Genomic DNA, 20,068 nt, shown 5'->3' on the forward strand with positions numbered 1-20,068 from the left:
CCTTCTCAAGATCACCTGTACATTTAACAATGAAAGACAGGGACAAGACAAACATAGGAAAAAAGAGTCACTAGAAAATATTGAGCATAATTTATGACAGCCGGCTTAATAGCGGATTAGTGCAGGCTATGAGCGGCTCAAGTGTAATGATACTGGTGGTATCATTATTGTGGAATCGCACTGAAATTCGAGGGTGAAGTGGTTAAAACAGCGGTAAAAAATACTGCAGTAGTGAATAGTGAAGTATTGTGGCGCAAGCACATTGTCTTACGCTTTTATAGGCTTGCTTGTACTCCAAGGCTATTGAAGAGGCAAGGGGTGGCCCTGGTAGGGAGAGAGAGGACCACTGGGGTAAGGAGACCTGTGGGAGAAAGGGTAGCGCTTACCTATGGTAGAGATGTTCAGCATACTCACAGGATTTCTGGTCAGCTTCAGCGTGGGACCTGTTGTGCCTCCTTCGCATAACCGGTAATGAATGGCTGTGGTGGCCGGTTTTTATACTAACGTTAACTGCATGATTAGTGGCACCTGGAGGGAAGAGTAATAGTAGAAAGACTGGCTTTTTGGATCGGAATTGTGCTCAGGTGAGTGCCCTTCGTATCGCGCTAATGCGCGGAGTAGTGCCGCTTGCTTCGCGCATGCGTGCAAAGGTGGTTATATCGTGCGCATGCGCGGCGAGGGGTAGTTTAGCGCATGCGCGGCCGAGTAGTGGTTCGCGCATGCGTGGTTGCGCAAGAGTGCGGCGCGAATGGATAGAGTTAGCGCATGCGCACTCGCACTCGGGACTTAAAGTAGGATTATAGTAAAACGTGCCGAATAGTACTACAGGCACAGAATGTAGTTCAAGTGCCAGATAATCCCGTTTTTAGATGGGGGGGGTAAGGGGGACGCATGGTTGTCCCACTATGACTGAGGCTAGGGGAACAAAGGCAAGATCCCATTATAGGGAGGATGAGGAGGACGCATGGTTGTCCCACTAGGATTGTAGGCTAGGGGAACAAGGAGGTGAATAAAGGCAAAGGCAAAATGCCTGAAGGGAGGGGTAGTGCCCTACTGGGGTGCGTCTGGGAAGTCAGACTGGATCACAGGGGGGCAGTGGCAGTAAAGGCAAGGTTTCTGGGTGGTCATGCTGGACCAAGGGAGGCTTAAGGTCATACTGGTTCACAGGGTCAGTGAGTTCCAGGGGATGGCATCATTAAGCCCTTCAGTGGCCGTGGACAGGCGATATATCCACCTTTGCTCTTTGTTAAGCAATTTTTTGTCATTGTTAACTGGGCTGACTGGTATCTGTTCGATGACTGTCCAGGTGAAGTCATTTGGGGTGTGGCACTGGGTGATAAAGTGGTTTGTCAGTTTGCTTATGCTTTTTTTGCAGCGCATAGTGCTGCGGTGCTCCGTTATCCTGGTCCTCACTTTGCGTGTGGTCATTCCCACATAACGGAGCCCACATCTGCAGGTGAGTAAGTAGATTACGTTTTGTGAGTTGCAGTTTGTGTGGCTCCTTTGGGACCATATCTTGTTCGGTTCCAGGTTGAGGGTCTTCGTGTGGGATGTCAGGTGACAGACACTGCAGTCATTGCATGGGTAATGACCAGTGACTTTTGGCATACCCCAAGCATTGAGGATGGTGTTCTCAGGTTTAGGTGGTGGTTTAGGTCTGGTGCTGACGAGTTGGTCTCGGAGATTGTGGCACCTTTTGTAGGCAAACCTCGGGGGTTCCCAATTCCTTTGTCCGGAGTTAATGATTCTCCAGTTCTTCTTTATGATTTTGGCCACTTCATTCGAGGCAGTGTTGAAGGTAGTCACGCATGTTGTTGGTTGAGCGTCAGATTCTTTGATGACGTCTTCTAGTAATGCGTCACGGTTCTGGTTTCTTGCTCTCTTCTGAGTTTTGTTGATGATCGCCCTTGGGTAGCCTCGGTGTTCTAGTTTTTTGGCCAAGTCCGCTGATTGCGACTTGTAGTCGCGTATGTCTGAGCAGTTCCTTCTGATACGGAGGAACTGGCCAAATGGTAAGTTTTCTTTTAGAGGCCGTGGGTGGAAGCTGTTGAAGTGTAGCAGTGAGTTCCTTGCCGTTGGTTTGTGGTAAGTTGTGGTTGTCAAGGTTCCACTTGTAGCTGCTATTTCCAGATCTAAGAAGGGAAGTTGCTTATTACTGGCTGTGCAGGTGAACTTGAGGTATGGGTCTCTGTTGTTGAGCCATTGTAGGAAGTTGTCCAGTTCTTGTTTTGAGCCATCCCAGATGACCAATATATCATCGATATATCGATGCCATTTCAGTATATGGTCTTTGAACGGGTTGGTTTCTACATTGATGTGGGTGCTTTCGAAGTGGTGGACGTATAGTCCAGCTACACTCGGCGCGAAAACACTGCCCATGGAGGTTCCATTGGTTTGCAGGTAAAAGGTACCCTCATACTCAAAGTAGTTTTCTTTGAGGGCGAGGGCTGCACAGTTCATGACAAAGCTCCTTGGTGTCTGGTATGGCCAGGGGGATTCTTCCAGGATGTCCTTTAGCACCTGTAGGGTGGCGTCTTGAGGCAGGCTGGTGCATATATATTGGTCATCTGGGATGGCTCAAAACAAGAACTGGACAACTTCCTACAATGGCTCAACAACAGAGACCCATACCTCAAGTTCACCTGCACAGCCAGTAATAAGCAACTTCCCTTCTTAGATCTGGAAATAGCAGCTACAAGTGGAACCTTGACAACCACAACTTACCACAAACCAACGGCAAGGAACTCACTGCTACACTTCAACAGCTTCCACCCACGGCCTCTAAAAGAAAACTTACCATTTGGCCAGTTCCTCCGTATCAGAAGGAACTGCTCAGACATACGCGACTACAAGTCGCAATCAGCGGACTTGGCCAAAAAACTAGAACACCGAGGCTACCCAAGGGCGATCATCAACAAAACTCAGAAGAGAGCAAGAAACCAGAACCGTGACGCATTACTAGAAGACGTCATCAAAGAATCTGACGCTCAACCAACAACATGCGTGACTACCTTCAACACTGCCTCGAATGAAGTGGCCAAAATCATAAAGAAGAACTGGAGAATCATTAACTCCGGACAAAGGAATTGGGAACCCCCGAGGTTTGCCTACAAAAGGTGCCACAATCTCCGAGACCAACTCGTCAGCACCAGACCTAAACCACCACCTAAACCTGAGAACACCATCCTCAATGCTTGGGGTATGCCAAAAGTCACTGGTCATTACCCATGCAATGACTGCAGTGTCTGTCACCTGACATCCCACACGAAGACCCTCAACCTGGAACCGAACAAGATATGGTCCCAAAGGAGCCACACAAACTGCAACTCACAAAACGTAATCTACTTACTCACCTGCAGATGTGGGCTCCGTTATGTGGGAATGACCACACGCAAAGTGAGGACCAGGATAACGGAGCACCGCAGCACTATGCGCTGCAAAAAAAGCATAAGCAAACTGACAAACCACTTTATCACCCAGTGCCACACCCCAAATGACTTCACCTGGACAGTCATCGAACAGATACCAGTCAGCCCAGTTAACAATGACAAAAAATTGCTTAACAAAGAGCAAAGGTGGATATATCGCCTGTCCACGGCCACTGAAGGGCTTAATGATGCCATCCCCTGGAACTCACTGACCCTGTGAACCAGTATGACCTTAAGCCTCCCTTGGTCCAGCATGACCACCCAGAAACCTTGCCTTTACTGCCACTGCCCCCCTGTGATCCAGTCTGACTTCCCAGACGCACCCCAGTAGGGCACTACCCCTCCCTTCAGGCATTTTGCCTTTGCCTTTATTCACCTCCTTGTTCCCCTAGCCTACAATCCTAGTGGGACAACCATGCGTCCTCCTCATCCTCCCTATAATGGGATCTTGCCTTTGTTCCCCTAGCCTCAGTCATAGTGGGACAACCATGCGTCCCCCTTACCCCCCCCATCTAAAAACGGGATTATCTGGCACTTGAACTACATTCTGTGCCTGTAGTACTATTCGGCACGTTTTACTATAATCCTACTTTAAGTCCCGAGTGCGAGTGCGCATGCGCTAACTCCATCCATTCGCGCCGCACTCTTGCGCAACCACGCATGCGCGAACCACTACTCGGCCGCGCATGCGCTAAACTACCCCTCGCCGCGCATGCGCACGATATAACCACCTTTGCACGCATGCGCGAAGCAAGCGGCACTACTCCGCGCATTAGCGCGATACGAAGGGCACTCACCTGAGCACAATTCCGATCCAAAAAGCCAGTCTTTCTACTATTACTCTTCCCTCCAGGTGCCACTAATCATGCAGTTAACGTTAGTATAAAAACCGGCCACCACAGCCATTCATTACCGGTTATGCGAAGGAGGCACAACAGGTCCCACGCTGAAGCTGACCAGAAATCCTGTGAGTATGCTGAACATCTCTACCATAGGTAAGCGCTACCCTTTCTCCCACAGGTCTCCTTACCCCAGTGGTCCTCTCTCTCCCTACCAGGGCCACCCCTTGCCTCTTCAATAGCCTTGGAGTACAAGCAAGCCTATAAAAGCGTAAGACAATGTGCTTGCGCCACAATACTTCACTATTCACTACTGCAGTATTTTTTACCGCTGTTTTAACCACTTCACCCTCGAATTTCAGTGCGATTCCACAATAATGATACCACCAGTATCATTACACTTGAGCCGCTCATAGCCTGCACTAATCCGCTATTAAGCCGGCTGTCATAAATTATGCTCAATATTTTCTAGTGACTCTTTTTTCCTATGTTTGTCTTGTCCCTGTCTTTCATTGTTAAATGTACAGGTGATCTTGAGAAGGGAATCCCCCCTCTCACAGTTAGATACACTTTAGGGCGTGTAGACACATAGACTACACTACACTTACCCTAATTTTAACCTACACATATTTTTATTGTCCTGAAGAAAGCCAGATTAATATAAGGCACTGGCTGAAACATGTTGACACACCAAGGACGTAGGAGGTCGTAACCCGCCTCTAACGTCCCACAGCCTTATTTTTAACCGCTGACGGAGGCCCTTTTAATAAAGTCTTCCCACTCCAGGGACCATCCGCCAAGCCGTTTTAACCTCACCTCTCTACACACCTCACACCGCACACACAGTGACATACCTGCTCCGCTGTAATCAGGCGTCGTAGCACACCCGGGACACGCTAGGTGTCACTGGGTGGGCCCGATGATGAAGCATGCCACCAACTAGGTTGGTGGGTGAGGGCTTTCTAAAGACACCCAACAGGTGCCACCGCCAACAACACTGAGTCGCTATGACAACAACAAAATAATGTCATACTAACCCCTTTCTAGCTAGTCTCCTTTTGATTTACTTACATATAATCCGGGGATTTGGACTAGCTATCTGGTCCTCTCTCTCCCTCTTGATTCTCGCACGTAGTTTAATTTCTAAACAGAAAAGTTTGGTTAGTGAGACTAGCAGCCTCTTGCGTCATCCCGTTTGTCCTCTGCTTCACCTTCCCTCGCTAGGCGGATTTCTTCCTGTATTACGTTGATGAAAAGAGCGCAGAGAGTTCCAAGTGTGGTCACCGCCACGTCCTCTTCAGTCTGTAACAATGCGGGCTGATTTACAACACCTTCCAACTCCCTTAAACGTCTCGCATTTTTAAATGCTGCCAGTGCACAGACAGATGTTTTACATGCTCTGACTTTATTAGTACAACGGCCAAGATTTCTAGGGATTTTTTGATTACTCAAAATGGGCCTGATTTAGTTGGGGGGAGTCTGTGTCCTCGGGACCAAATTGTGAAAATGAGAATTCTCATAGCAGAGATCAGACCCCCCCCTCCCCCTCCCCCCTATTTAGCGAGGCTCCCTATTAATAAGGCCTGGCCCCAAGGGCTCCTAAAATGTTTACGAATTTTGTTTTCACAATTAAAGAAATTACCTTGTTACTGATTCTGCGATAATTTCTCCATGTCATTTTTTGTTTGTGGCAGTTTCTTATGCATTACTATATCTGCCAGCCCAGAGAGTTCTGGATACTAGGCCTGCAATCCATAAACAGGACTTTTACCTTCCTCGATTCTCCATTGGTAGCTGTGGGAGGTCATTTGTAGTCTAGCAAGTGAGATGTGATGTCAAGATCGGCACTAGATTAAATATAAAAATGGTTACCCCAGTCAGCTAATGACCAGTCCGAGGAAACAAAATGTACACTGGGACATGCATTTCATGGATGAAACACTCACACCCTTCACAGAGACAAATGGAAACAAGCCTGCGAGTGGTGCGCGCGAACAGGTCACCACTCTTTCCTTCTTTCATTTATTTGCTTCCCTGTGAAAACAATCCAAAAAAGAACAAGCCTGCGAGTGGTGCGCGCGTGCCACAGCGAGCCATGTGGTTCCAATTATAGAGCTTGTGTCTGGGCACGATAATTGAAACCACATGGCAGTGGTGCGGGTAACCAACACCAATAGACCATGGGCGGAGCAATGCGCCCGCCTTAGGCCAATTGCGTGCGATCTTTGATAAAAAGACTCACACAAATGCCAATAGCGTGGGCCAAAAGGAAAAGCACAAGTGTGTGCGATTCCTAGGTCTGTTTTGAAACCCCCTACAAGAGATCTCTTGCTGCACGAGCAATGCTGCGCACTGCAACGCTAGGCGCGAGACCTAAAAACATCTGTCTGTGTTTTGATTTTAGAAATATTGTTAATGCCATGTAGTTGATGGGAAAGAAAGAAAACGAACAGAATACAGTGATATTAGCCACACAAAAGGGCCAACTAGGGAAGACAAATGAATCATAAGTACAGATTCTCCAGTAAAGTACTCTTGCCAGGCAGTACATGTAACTTGTATCCTTGACTGAGTAAAGATCACCTCCAGCAAACTGTTTAGAGAGGGGGAATGAAACAATACAACCCTCACTTCTGCGCCCTTCTTTGAACTCCTACTGTGAACAAACTCTGGCAAAGCCAATAGGTCCAGGCCATCAATCCTACTGCATTCACAAATTAATTTTCACGCCTTAGATAGGAGGAAAACTTAAAATGGGTTTGAAAATCCTAATGCCATTTACAGATGGCTGTCATGTATGAGCGAGCATCATCTACAATCACCACCTTTAGATGCATTTTGTTTTATTGTGGATGAGTGCTCATCTGCAGCAGCCATCTTTGAATGAAATGTGTTCAATATTTTTTTTTTTTAAATCATCGATACCAGCCATGCATGTGAGGGCGGCCATCAGAGAATGATTAGAATTAAGGTCACCACCCAGAGATAGCACAGCGGATGCCCGAAATATAAAAGAAAAAAAGTAGAGGGGAAGCCGGGGCAAGAGGATGCTGGGTGGGGATGGGAGAGTGGGAAGGGACAGGGGGTGGGGCAGAGAAAGGGGAGCAGGGAGAGAGAATGGGATGAAGAAGTCTCTCATATGAACTGCAAGTGTGGTATCATGCAGTGGAAGGATACCTCATCCAATCAAAACACTAAAAGAGCTAAATGCTTTAACGCAGGACAAACACAAGAATAGAGAGCCCTGAGGTAGTCAGTATGTGGGTAACAGCAACACAGAGGGGGAAGCTTTCTTGAAGGGAAGTTATCAAATGAATCACAATTCCACTCTGAAGCACAGTGAAAGAGCAAATGATTAGGAATTGAGGAGAAATGCACAAAGACGTAACCATCTCTCAATGGTAGTCAACAAACCAATTCTGTTATAGAAAAATGTTCACCTAATACAGAATTGCCTTTACATTTCACTAAAGATTAGACGAATTCTCCATTGTCTCAGTCACTCAAGGATTACCAACCATAACTTAAGTCAGCAGAAAAAGCCAATACCAGAAATGGCTGGCTAAAGCCTGAATGCCAGAAGCTGCTTGGAAAGTATCCTATTTCAAACACCAAGGCAGAGCTTTTATTTTGAGGAACAAATAACTAAGATTAAGCAGGATCAGCTGGCCAAAGTGATGCAGTGTTATGTTATTGTTATTTGTTGTGCGCACAGCTACTCCAGCCAAGGAGCGTCCTGGCGCATAGACAAGGAGAAACATAACACAACAGGAAAGGATAAGACTAAAAGGGGCAGCTAAAACAGAAAGGTTTTTATTGCTTTCCGGAAGGTCATAAGGTCCTCCAGCAGACGAATTTCGACCGGAAGAGAATTCCAGGTTGATGCAGCTTTTACGCTGAAGGAGCGACCCCCCATACGGCTGAGCCTAAATCTAGGGACTACAGCAAAGGCCTGGCCTTGAGAGCGAAGGGTGCGTGTGGGGACATAGAAGGAAAGAAAGCTGGACATGATTTCAGGGCCTATACCTCTCAGAATCTTAAAGGTCAAACAGAGGACCTTAAAGAGAATACGCTTCCTCACTGGAAGCCAGTGTAGGGAGCGAAGAACACTCGTCACCGGGCAAAATCTGGGCATGCCGAGAATCGCTCTGGCCGCAGCATTTTGGACCCGTTGTAGGCGAGTGAGCTCAGCCTGGTTGGCCCCGACCAGGAGAGAGCTAGCGTAATCCAGGCGAGAGATGATAGTGGCCTGGATTACCAGCTGTCTGGTTGGGGCATCGAAAAATTTGAGTACTGGTCTTAAGCCTCTCAACAGACCAAAACAGCAGGCTGCTGTTTTTTTAGTATGTCCTACAAAGGTAAGGCCAGCGTCCAGCCAGACCAGGAAGGAGGCGAGTAAAATCCCCACCAGAACCTCAGCCTTGTTCATGGAACAACCATGCAGTACCACTGAAAGGTGCAATGGGTTCACTTCTAAATGGCTGTTCAGCAGTTTGCAGCCCCCTAAAATCATGACCCATAGCCCCATAACTGCATATGAAAGAACTGCCAACACAAACATTTTATGTTGCTTCGTTGGAATCTACGAATCTCGTATGTGCCAAGGAGAATATTCTCATCTTTTCTTTCTTTCTCAATCAATCAATCAATCAAGAAATTTATATAGCATGCTACTCACCCGTAGGATCTCAAGGCGCTTGGGGGAGGGGGGGTCAGCTACTGCTCGAACAGCCAGGTCTTGAGTTGCTTCTTGAAGGAGAGGTGGTCTTGGGTCTGACGGAGGTGGATGGGGAGAGAGTTTCACGTCTTGGCTGCCAGGTATGAGAAGGATCTTCCTCCCATGGTCGTCCTTCGGATGCGTGGAACGGCTGCGAGGGCGTGGCTGGTCGAACGAAGCTGGCGGGTGGGAGTGTAGAAGGTCAGGCGGTTGTTGAGGTACCTGGGGCCCAGGTTGTGGAGGGCCTTGTGTGCGTGGGTGAGGAGTCGGAACGTGATTCTCTTGTTGACGGGGAGCCAGTGCAGGTCTCTCAGGTGTCCGGAGATGTGGCTGTGACGGGGGATGTCCAGGGTGAGTCGGGCGGAGGCGCTCTGGATGCGTTGGAGTCTCTTCTGTAATTTGGCTGTGGTTCCGGTGTAGAGGGTGTTTCTGTAGTCCAGTCGGCTGGTGACGAGTGCCTGGGTGACCGTCTTCCTGGTTTCGGTGGGGATCCATCGGAAGACCTTCTGGAGCATGCGAAGGATGTTGAAGCAAGAGGACGAGACAGCGTTGACTTGTCTTGTCATCGAGAGGGAGGAGTCCAGGATGAAGCCCAGGTGGCGTGCGTGGTCCGTTGGTTTTGGTGCGCTGCCCAGGGCAGGGGGCCACCAGGAGTCACCCCTACCATCCACTGGGGAATCAGACTAAAGTTAGTTTTAAAAGGACCCATAAGCCACATAATTTAGGCATGTAGAAGACACCCTACACTCCTCCAATCTTGACACATTTGAAAAACAAAAAAGTGGCAAATATGATATAAACATTCCCTACAAATGTACACATCTCTTGCTGAAACAGAAGCAATATGCATACGTGAAAATCTGTTTGCCACATTGGTTCACATTAAGAGCAGAGGGAAAGCCTGGGTATAAACTTTCTAAAAAGGCCCAGAGGGTATCACCTACTAACAAATAAGGAATAAACTAAATAAATTCTGATCCTTACACATTAAAACAATACACCATGGACAAATAACGGGTACAACCATTCGATACACCAGACACTAAATACGGAGTCCAAATTTATGGGGGAAAATATAAAATACAATCAACAAATAAGCTAGTGGATCATTAGCACACACTCATAGATGAGGAAATCTGAGCAGTCATAAAAGATATGACCAGAAGGGAAACCTTAGAAGAGAGTCTCCCATGGGTTTTACGAAATACACGACCCAAACCTCACCCCTCACTGATAAAGAACTTCGAGGGAATCGCACAATGTGGCTATAATTCAAACAGGCCTTCATCAAGGCCATAAAAAAGCTTTCAGGTCCAACGAAATGCTCTCGCTTCAAACGCTTGTTGCACATCTGTAAAGACACACAGCCAATAACTTAAGTCTCAGCCAACATGCTTTAAAAAGTAATGCCTCAAACACACAAATAACACATAGGCTGCGTAATAAGTATGTCAGCAAGGAATAACACGCATACCCCCTATTACACGTCATTTCACAACAAACATTCTTCAGAACACTATTTACTTGCTTGTTGATTATTAAAAAGCTTTGAACTTGGTTAAATAAAAGTACTTGTTCAAATGCGACAATTTCTATAGGACCGAAATCCTTTAACTCAGTTAAGCTACTATATAAAACCCATACTTTTGATGACTCAGCTGCTAACACTTTTGCTAAAGAACAAATTACTGTACTCTATCCGTTTCCCAGTGCTGTGGACTCTGGAACCGCTCGTCCTTGCTCTAAATCCCAAGAAAGATATTGCACGTATCAAATGTGTGGCCAGATAAATAAAAGCCATGTTCTTTGAAGAAAATGTGTTCGTCAAATATGAAATCTGGCATCTGGCACCGCCCAAATGCCACAGTCCATGACTTCTATATTTTCAGAATGTAAAAAACTATGACAAATATGAAGCATATCTAAAATAAATCTTAAAATCATATTAGTCTTTAACAGATTACATAAATGACAGCTTTGACATTCTGGAGAGAGCACAAGGGATCAAAAATGTGATGAAAGCCTTAAGCTTAATTATGTTTTACATGCTGCACTTCAAAATACATAGCACATTTTGTTTCAACATAAGAGAAATATTTCGTATTTCAACAAAAAAAACTAACCAAGTAAAGCCAAGATTTACAAGTACAGATGTGAAGGCTACAGCTACTAAATATGCACTGCAGTAGGACCTTAGCAAGAAGAGAGAAAGCCCACGCATGTTTATTAGCACCACCAAGGTAAGCCATACTGCAGACAGAAAAGAAACATGGGTACAGCCATACTCACATTTAGGGACCACACCAAGAAGCAACATTAAATCTGAAAATATCAATTAACGCTTTCACTGAAAGTCTGGTAAGAGGCTGAATGCGCAAACTGTAGACACCAAGTCTGACATTCATTAGTTTCCAGTCTTTAAATTTATTATCAACATACAACTGGATGTTGGATAAAAACCCCGGACTGAATGATGGTGTAATGCAACAAAAGGCCACTTGACATTTATGCACTACCCACAGTATTGCAAAAACAACATTGGGATATAGCCGCAAACGTGCCAGATATCTGCAGTTTTATTTCTGCACCTTACAGCTGCCAAGTCATTACATGCCATGTGCAACACCTTCAACTGCTCTAATATTTTGGAAAACACTTTAGATATTGGTATTTTAACTCCAACGTAAATTGTTAAAACCACAACCACCGCTCTAGGAAACACTTGGGTCTCTTTTCTTACAGAATACATGCTGCAGGCTAGATTTGCCTGCCACAGGCTATATTTGCTATCTGTAACATCAACAAAATTCAACCCATACACATTTTGCCAATAGCCACTATGAAGATCATCTATACCGATTGTAAAATCCTCGGAACTTCCAGAACAGAACGGCTGTAATAATCCATTTGGCAATTACCTGAAGAAAATCACACATCAACCCTTCTGGGACACAAGGAACAAACACAGTATAACAACCATGAAGCTGGTATTGGAAGAAGACAAGGACCTTATTAGAATTTATCAGACAGTATATTCAGGCAAAATATGACAGCTATCCCATATGTTGCATTACAAGTCCCACAGGCTATAATGAGCCGCCACATTTGTGACTCAGGCCCACATGCATCAATCTCGGCTTTTGCGACTTCTAAATTGCGATAAAAAGCGATTCGCAATTTAGAAATCGCAAAAGCCTTTGCATGATTATTTTTTAAATATTTATGCAATTCGGTAGAAATCGCTATTTCTACCGAATCGCATAAAAAATGCGATTTTGAAATTGCGAATTCGCAATTCCCATTCATTCCTATGGGCCAAAAGGCCCATAGGAATGAATAGGAATTGCGAATTCGCAATTTCAAAATCGCAAATCCTGATTGCATTTCAAGGGTGGTGAGGGGGGTTCAAATGAACCCCCCCTGCACCCCTGAAATGTATTTTTCGCATCATGTTGCACACACACATGTCCTAAGGACATGTGTGTCTGTAACATGAATGCTTTTAAAATGCGTTTTCAGTGTTAATTACACTTTTTGCAAATTTACCGAGTAGTTCAACTACTCGGTAAATTTGTCCCTCTAATTGCGAATTCGCAATTTCAAAAGTATTCATGCATTGCTTTTAGGAAATCGCAAATTTGCGATTTCCTAAAAGCAATCGCATTTTTGGAAATCGCAAAAATGTTGCGATTTCAAAAAATGCTTGATGCATTCCAAAAATCGCAAACGGCCGATTTTAAGGAATCGCACCGTTAGCGATTCCAAAAATGCTTGATGCATGTGGGCCAGAGTATCCTATCTGCGAAACTCTAAACAAGGCCTACAGTAATCACATTCCTGGTAGCTATGGTTCGTTTCAAACTATCTTTGAAAGTGAGGAGGAAATACTAAACCTAACTCCATTGCCTTACACCATGAGCAGCATCCCATATAACCCTCTGGGTTCCTTGTGTAGGCCCTGCAGTAATGTACCTTAGAACATTGTAGTTTTTTTTTCTTTGCTCCATATGGAAGAGATTTTCAACTGGAAAACGCATCCCCATACTCCTGAATATATGGGGGTATCTGAAACTTTTTTGCACCTAAGTGGTTCACTTAATACAGAATTTGTTAGCACTAGATTAAAGGGCACTATGACCTCGGTGTTAAGGCCTCCGACCTTAGGTCGGAGGCCTTACCACCGAAATCGTCGATTTCAATTCTGACCGGCTGATTACAAAACAGCCGGTCGGAATAGAAACCAGATGGTCATTCCAGCTGGCTTCTGACAAGCTCCAGGGGCCCGTCTGCCAGTCGGAGACAGGCCTGTAATCCTAATGGAAGGCGATTCAGCCTTCTGAATGACGATGCACAGTTTCCGGCAGGGTTTCCATGCCAGCCTTTCTGACATGGAAACCCTGTTGTAAAGCATGTTTGGGGGGCCAGATGCAGGGTCTGCTTCTGTTTTCAGCCTCCAATTGGGAGCCAAGGGGCTGCCATAGAGGCCCCCTTGTCGATCCCTGCACCTTGTGGCAGGCACCTTGAGGTGCCTGCCAAGGCGTGTAGGGATGAACACAGACTCCCATAGAGGAATGGCCATATGCAACCACACCATGTGCGGTTGCATCGTGATTAAGCGGTCGGGACTGCCGACCGGAGGTCGGCCAGTCCTGTTTCCGCGATGGTGTCGGACAGAAGCAAGTCCGCCAAACATCAAAATAAGCCCCTAAATGTGCAAAATATGAGTGGAAAGCCACTAAAAATGTTGGCTGATCTATTGATGGAGCAAGGTTGCGCACGTAAAGCGACTTGCTTGTACTCAGCCTGCTCGAAATAATTTGTAACATACTAATTAACATGTTTTGTCTTACTAATATTGCACCACACGACATTTCAAGTATCTAGGGGAAGCTCGCCTATGTGCTTTTACTAACGAGTAACTTGAGTGACCTAATATGGCCGCCGCAACGCGGGATCTGTACTGCACATGCGTCTGTCACACTCACGCGACATGACGTATTCTCTCTGCTTGGTGGGAAACTCTTGCTTCTGTGCACTAGAACTAAGATGGCTACTCTGTGTGTTAACGTGCAAACGCTTGCACTATTGCTTTTACTAAGTTGTTCATTCTGCTTAATAACTAATGCCATAGTTAAAATAAAATAATGGGAATAGAGTAGAGATAAGTGGTATACAGTGCATTCATGTATTTCTTGTTCTAAAACAGTTTCTCTTCTACTTTGCATGTATCGTACTTTTGGGCCTGACATGTACTTCTGAACTCCATCTTTGGAGGAACTGCACCTGTGCAGAGAAGCTCAAATCCCTAAATCACGGACTTTGAAACCCGGTCAAGTCTTGGCTTGCTATAATATGCGCCTGGGAGAATGACCTCTCAACCCCACAAGAGGAAGCTGGACTGTACAAATTAAAATACATTGTTATTGATATTGATACATTCACTGCCGGCTGAAATAAAAGTGCATGGGAAAATAAAATTATGGGCTGGAATGCTAATTTCAATATTGAAGAAGATGATATCATAACTGGTATGGTGTGATGACCTCTCCTCGTCTTTTGACCAATCAAATTGAGGGAATACACAACTTGCAACATTTGGGGAGTGGTACACTGCCCTGGAAAATGGTATATCTAAGGTAGGCTTAGCTAGTTAGATTGTCCGGCTTGTCCGAATAGCTGACTTGTCACTGACCCAACACACTCAATAGGGATCGAGAGCAGAGGTGCTGACGGAGCACTCTGTCAGAAGATTCGATAACCCAATCGGGGTTTGGCGGGAAAATCGATAATTTTTAAAGATATCTAGAGATTACTGGTTGCTTGTAGATCACACCAGAGAGTTCCTTCATCTAGGGATACTCATGATCTCTTAATCTATTGCTTGAATAAAAAGCAGCCTCGCTCTGATCTCGACAGTACAAGACAGCACAAGACTCACATACACTTTGAACGGACAAAAAAATGTGTGAATAGCGAGATGGCACCTCACGGGCGCACCACCAATGGGACCCCTGGTTGGTACTCACCAGGATGGCCCTGTTATCATCATTGGTGCCATCAAGCTTTAACGGAAACGTGCTTCAAACCCAAAGTGTAAAGACAGTGCGTGGTGCAGTGAACACAACTTATATGTAACAAAGACTCACAACATTAAACATTTAAACATATAAGATACTGTGCAACTAGGACTTCAAACTTTACTTCTGTTCCTTTCTCTGTTGCAAACAGTAAAACACTTAAATTAAATTAAAAAAGGAGAGTGTGAAGACTACCTATCACTTCACACATTTTGTCCGTTCAAAGTGTATGTGAGTCTTGTGCTGTCTTGTACTGTCGAGATCAGAGCGAGGCTGCTTTTTATTCAAGCAATAGATTAAGAGATCATGAGTATCCCTAGATGAAGGAACTCTCTGGTGTGATCTACAAGCAACCAGTAATCTCTAGATATCTTTAAAAATATTGCAGTGAGAACTAGGACTTGTTTTGTTGGATGACTTATTGAGTGGGGGGCGTCCTAGTTCTGTCTTTCCCTCTAGACTCTAGTTTTTGTGCACGGGAAAATCGATAACCCAATCGGGGTTCTGAGGGAGAAGATTTGATAACCCAATCGGGGTCCACTGTTAGCCGCAGAGAGGGGTGTGACGCTGGCGTTGCACTTAGCTGAGGGTACCTGGTTCAGTCTGCATCCATCCTAATTTGGCTTTCACCTGTCCTTATCTGCATCTGCGCTGTCTACTGACACCTGAACCTTCGGGAGTCCTGTCCTTTATCCCAGCCCGTGGCCAGGGTTGGTCCTCACACCATTCTAGGTAACTATAAATAAGTGTGGGTACGTAGTTGTATTGTTTCCTTTTTCTACCCTCCCTATGTTCAAATGCTTAACAACATTTCTTTCCAAAATTGCTGCATATTTTGCTTCAATCGTCTTTCTAACTAAACGAGCTTTATTTGAATTAATATGGACTCTGACATTTAAGAAATTTACATAGATAAAGAGTTTAAACCTTTCCCGAGTTTGTGGTTATTTTGAAGGTAAATGCAATGTTGTTATGCTATCTATTATGCTAACACCCTTGATCCCTTAGGACTTTAGGTACCAGCAACAAGGATTGGTAAGTTAATGGTATAGGTCCTAGTAGGTAAACTTTAACTAGGTAAGAGCGTGGAAAAGGTTCACCTGTTCAAAGTGTGTATGTTGTTTTTATGGGCCCAGGTGAGTATGGTAAAATGAGGAGGTGAGCCCACGCTCTATCACGAACATTAAAACATAGTGAATATTCACTGAATTCCAATTAGCCATTTGTGTTCAGACGTAACAATTTCTGTGCTACTTTTGAAACCTTAGTGTGAAAAAATGATTACTAATCCTACCATTGGTTCCATCTCCTCTCTGTGTAAGCTCAAAAGAGAAATAGAAGCAGAGGCTGGTAGCTGTTTGCCCAGACCTTTGACTGATCTGTATGTCATTGTGAACCCAGCAATAATTGAATAGAGCTATCAGTATTCAGGGTGAAAACTGGTTTAGAAAAATAGTACGAGAGAGCTTTGTGAACACTGGGTAGCAATAGGTAGTGAAAGATAGTGACATAGCTATGTCTATTCATGATGCAGCAGCAGTATAAGTCCAACCAGGAACAGAAAGCGTTTTCCTTACTTGCATTCATGGTCGTCAATTCACCAAAATGTCAGGGGTAGCGGAAGTGACGCACACGTCATGTGACCTTTTGTTTTACTCAAATGGAAATGCTTACACATACACACGCACATATTCACTCATACACACACTCTCTTACGTAAGCACACTCATCTGCAAGCACACATACAACATAAATTAAAAAGCATTTTTACACACTTCAGCGGCCAGATAGGCCAGCTAACTGTACTCCATTTTTTTATTACACTAATAGTTAATAATATGATATTATTCACTACTAGTGTAATAAAAAAAAATCTGACTGAAAACAAGGAAAGTGGTACCCCAACCAACCTCCATAAGGACCACCTGCCCCTGTATTCCTGGCACTGACTTTGCCACTGCTGAGGTCAGGGGTCGCAAAGTCAATGTTTGGAGTCGCAAAAGGCAAGCCAGGGGTTGCAGCTTAGTCCCTTAAGTGACGTCCATGCGTACATTAAGGCCCATGAAACTCATGATTTATCCCTGGATCTTATCAACAGTGTGTATTCGAGGAGGCCAGTCAGGTAGTGACAATTAGAGGAGGGATAGCCAGCAAATTAACAGGGAAGCCTGAGCCGAACCAAGAATCTGGCTTGGCTCTAGGAGCCTGAGTACGATCCGAGCTATGGAAATACCTAGCATGTTAATCATGCAACAAACAACATACAACATTTAAGGTGTATTCAAAATTGTAAAAGTGTATTTCTTCAAAACACTGAAGCTTTCCTCCTTGGTACATGAGATTAATCATTGCACTGACCATATTTATTAAAAGTCAAGTATTTTAAACATGAGCTAAGAAACATTTCTGCATCAGCCCTGATAACCACTATTATTAATCTAAAAGACGAGGTAGTTGTCAGGTATACCCTCTATGTGGCCTAGGTTCTTACTGTAGATGGATCAACATTATAAACGTTTAAATCAAATAACAAGGGTTTTTTACAGGGCGTATCCTGAACTTATATTTTTGAAGGTGTTGTCATATGTGATAATAAACAACAGCAAATGCCAATAGGTTTTGCCTATGCAAGATGTATTGGCTTTAGCAATGTTTTTAGACATTTTGCACAGCGGTGCGGGCTGCTGTGCAACATGGCTGAAAGTAAAGAAAATAATAATGCTATGGGGCAGGCAGCCCTGGCACCTTCATAGCACTTTTTATTTTTAACTTAATCCATGTTGCACAGTAGCCTGTGCTGCTGTGCAGCATGTCTAAAGAATATTGACAAAGCCAATACATCCCGCTTAGGCAAAACCTATTGGCTTTGCCAATGCTTATTTCTTATTTTGTGGGCCTTTGTTAGGGTAAGGTGGATGGTTTTTACTGTTCATTCTCCGAAATCACCACAAATTGTCTACAGCAAACACAAATGCATTCAGTCTCTGATACTTTGCCAAACCTCTATACATTGTGCCTGTATTTGCAACTGTGGTCCATCTTTCTTTTAGCTTCCTGATTTGCTAATGGGGCTATTTTAATTTTAGTAACTAGGGCTATTTTTATCCCAATCCAACTCTGGCTGCCAGATGCAAATCGAGAACTGGCCAAAGGTGTGAGGTATGACACAAGACCCTTTACCAACTGTGCACGGTCCACGTCCATCCAACATTGGGTCTTGCAGCCATGTCTGTTTTCACACCTCTTTCACTTACAAAAAATCAGATTCTCGAAGTGTGGGGAGGTTAAATGGGCATATGTCACGGTCTTTTACCTCACTTGTTCATAAGTGTTGTAGATTAATATAACTGCGTGAAAAAGCTGCCTCAAAGGATGTCATGTTATCGACTAAAGAAGGATGAAAGGCTAATGCAGACAGTCATACAAGATAGTAAGTAGCGCACTGTGCGAAGATCTCCCCATGAGGGACGTGAACCTGCTAAGCTGTCCAGTCAGCTAGAAGAAGTTGCAGTCCTGCTCCCTCGTGGAGTGCACAGAGGGAGCCTCAGAGAGCCTGAGCAACAAGCTTTGCTCGTGAGAAACACCTGGGCTGGCAGACAACATGAAGCCAGCCGCATAACCCCTGTCTGCAATTCCGAACGTCCCCAGAAAGTGCATTACCCCCTTGAGCAATTTTATAGAGTTTCTCTATTTAAGGCAGTCTTTTGTCCCATTTCTTTATACAATGTGCATCCTTCCACCTTCTTAAATGCAAGAGGGAAGACTCTGAGAAATTACATCATCAACGTCCACTGCATAAAAGATGCATTAAAGTGGGAACCACAGCTGCCGTCTGGCCGCATATTATTTTTTATAACCTATAACCAGCAGAGCCACTATTTGCAGTGTTCTGTCACGTGTTAACTAGTAATTCAGCCATTGATGAAGGTATTTGAAGCAGAATTGCAGGTAGGCTGCACTTATAGTCCTCGCTTTCTATTGGGCAGGCTGCCGGCACCTTGAAGGGGGTGACTGGAAATGGGGGTGACTGGAAATGTGCATGCCCAACCGGACACTGGGGCAGAACCTAACTCTAGCGACAATAAGGTTTGTGCTCCAGTTGTCAATATGTGTAGAGGACTCAAGACGAAGTCTGGCATTAGCGTAGAGGGCCTGAGACTTGAAGCTGTGTGCGTTCGGGGGTGACAGTCGTAAAAACAGTAACAGAACTGTGAATACTCGCAGAACTAGGAGAACAGAGCCATGTTGTGTATGCTGTGTTGCTTGAGAACTATAAAGCCATGGCTCTGCATGGCATTAAAAAGAGTGGGATAGCTGGATGTCCTTTTAGGTTATCTAGACTGAGTAATCAAGAAACGAACCTACTTGAGTTATATTCTGCGCTTTCCGTGTTCTTGGGTGATTGGGTTCTTCCCCTCTCTAGCTTTAGAAGACCCGCTCTCAGACGCCGCTTGACATTTGGATGATAAATAATTCCTTCCGTTTAGAGAAAAAATCCTTAGCAACGGCACAACACGTAGCGAAACGTCACTTCCTAGTTTTGTGCGTGATACGTACTGTTTACATCCGCCACTCAAAAAAACGAAGGCTTGGTTGTGTCTGTGTTTAATGGTTAGTATTTCGTAAAGCATTCTCTTGTGCCCTTTTTTGTTAACTCCCATGGTTGCTCTTTCCAAATGCGTAGTTGGCTGTTTGCTACGTTTATTATTGCACAACGAAACATTATGTTCGTGTACCCAGCTTCCACATGTTACTTTGGTGGGGCACAAGTCGAAGTGGGGAAAAAAACAGTAGGGCAACTGTGGGTGGCGAGTCAGAGGGCGGGAATAACCCAAGGCTTTGGTTAGTGGACAGAAATGGCCAGAAAGATCAAAACGTCCCAATTTTTAGTATTTGTTTGGCATTTCACTGACCAGTTACAGCTTATTACTTAATTCAACCGATGGATACATACACATGTTTATTTAAGGTCTAATATTAGTTATTAACCCCTTGGCCGCAGCGGTA

General features: G+C 44.7%; 1 protein-coding gene across 1 annotated transcript in view; it reads right to left on the reverse strand.

Annotated features, from left to right (window-relative positions):
- Positions 1-19,556, reverse strand: part of R3HCC1L (R3H domain and coiled-coil containing 1 like) — a 359,134-nt gene extending 339,578 nt beyond the window's left edge. Inside the window, exon 1 of the mRNA XM_086922609.1 lies at positions 19,427-19,556. The gene's annotated coding sequence lies outside the window, so the exon portion shown is untranslated. The remainder of the gene's footprint in view (positions 1-19,426) is intronic.
- Between the last annotated feature and the right edge of the window lie 512 nt (positions 19,557-20,068).

Source organism: Lissotriton vulgaris, chromosome 5 (genome assembly GCF_964263255.1).
Source record: "Lissotriton vulgaris chromosome 5, aLisVul1.2, whole genome shotgun sequence".
Lineage (NCBI taxonomy): Eukaryota > Metazoa > Chordata > Amphibia > Caudata > Salamandridae > Lissotriton > Lissotriton vulgaris.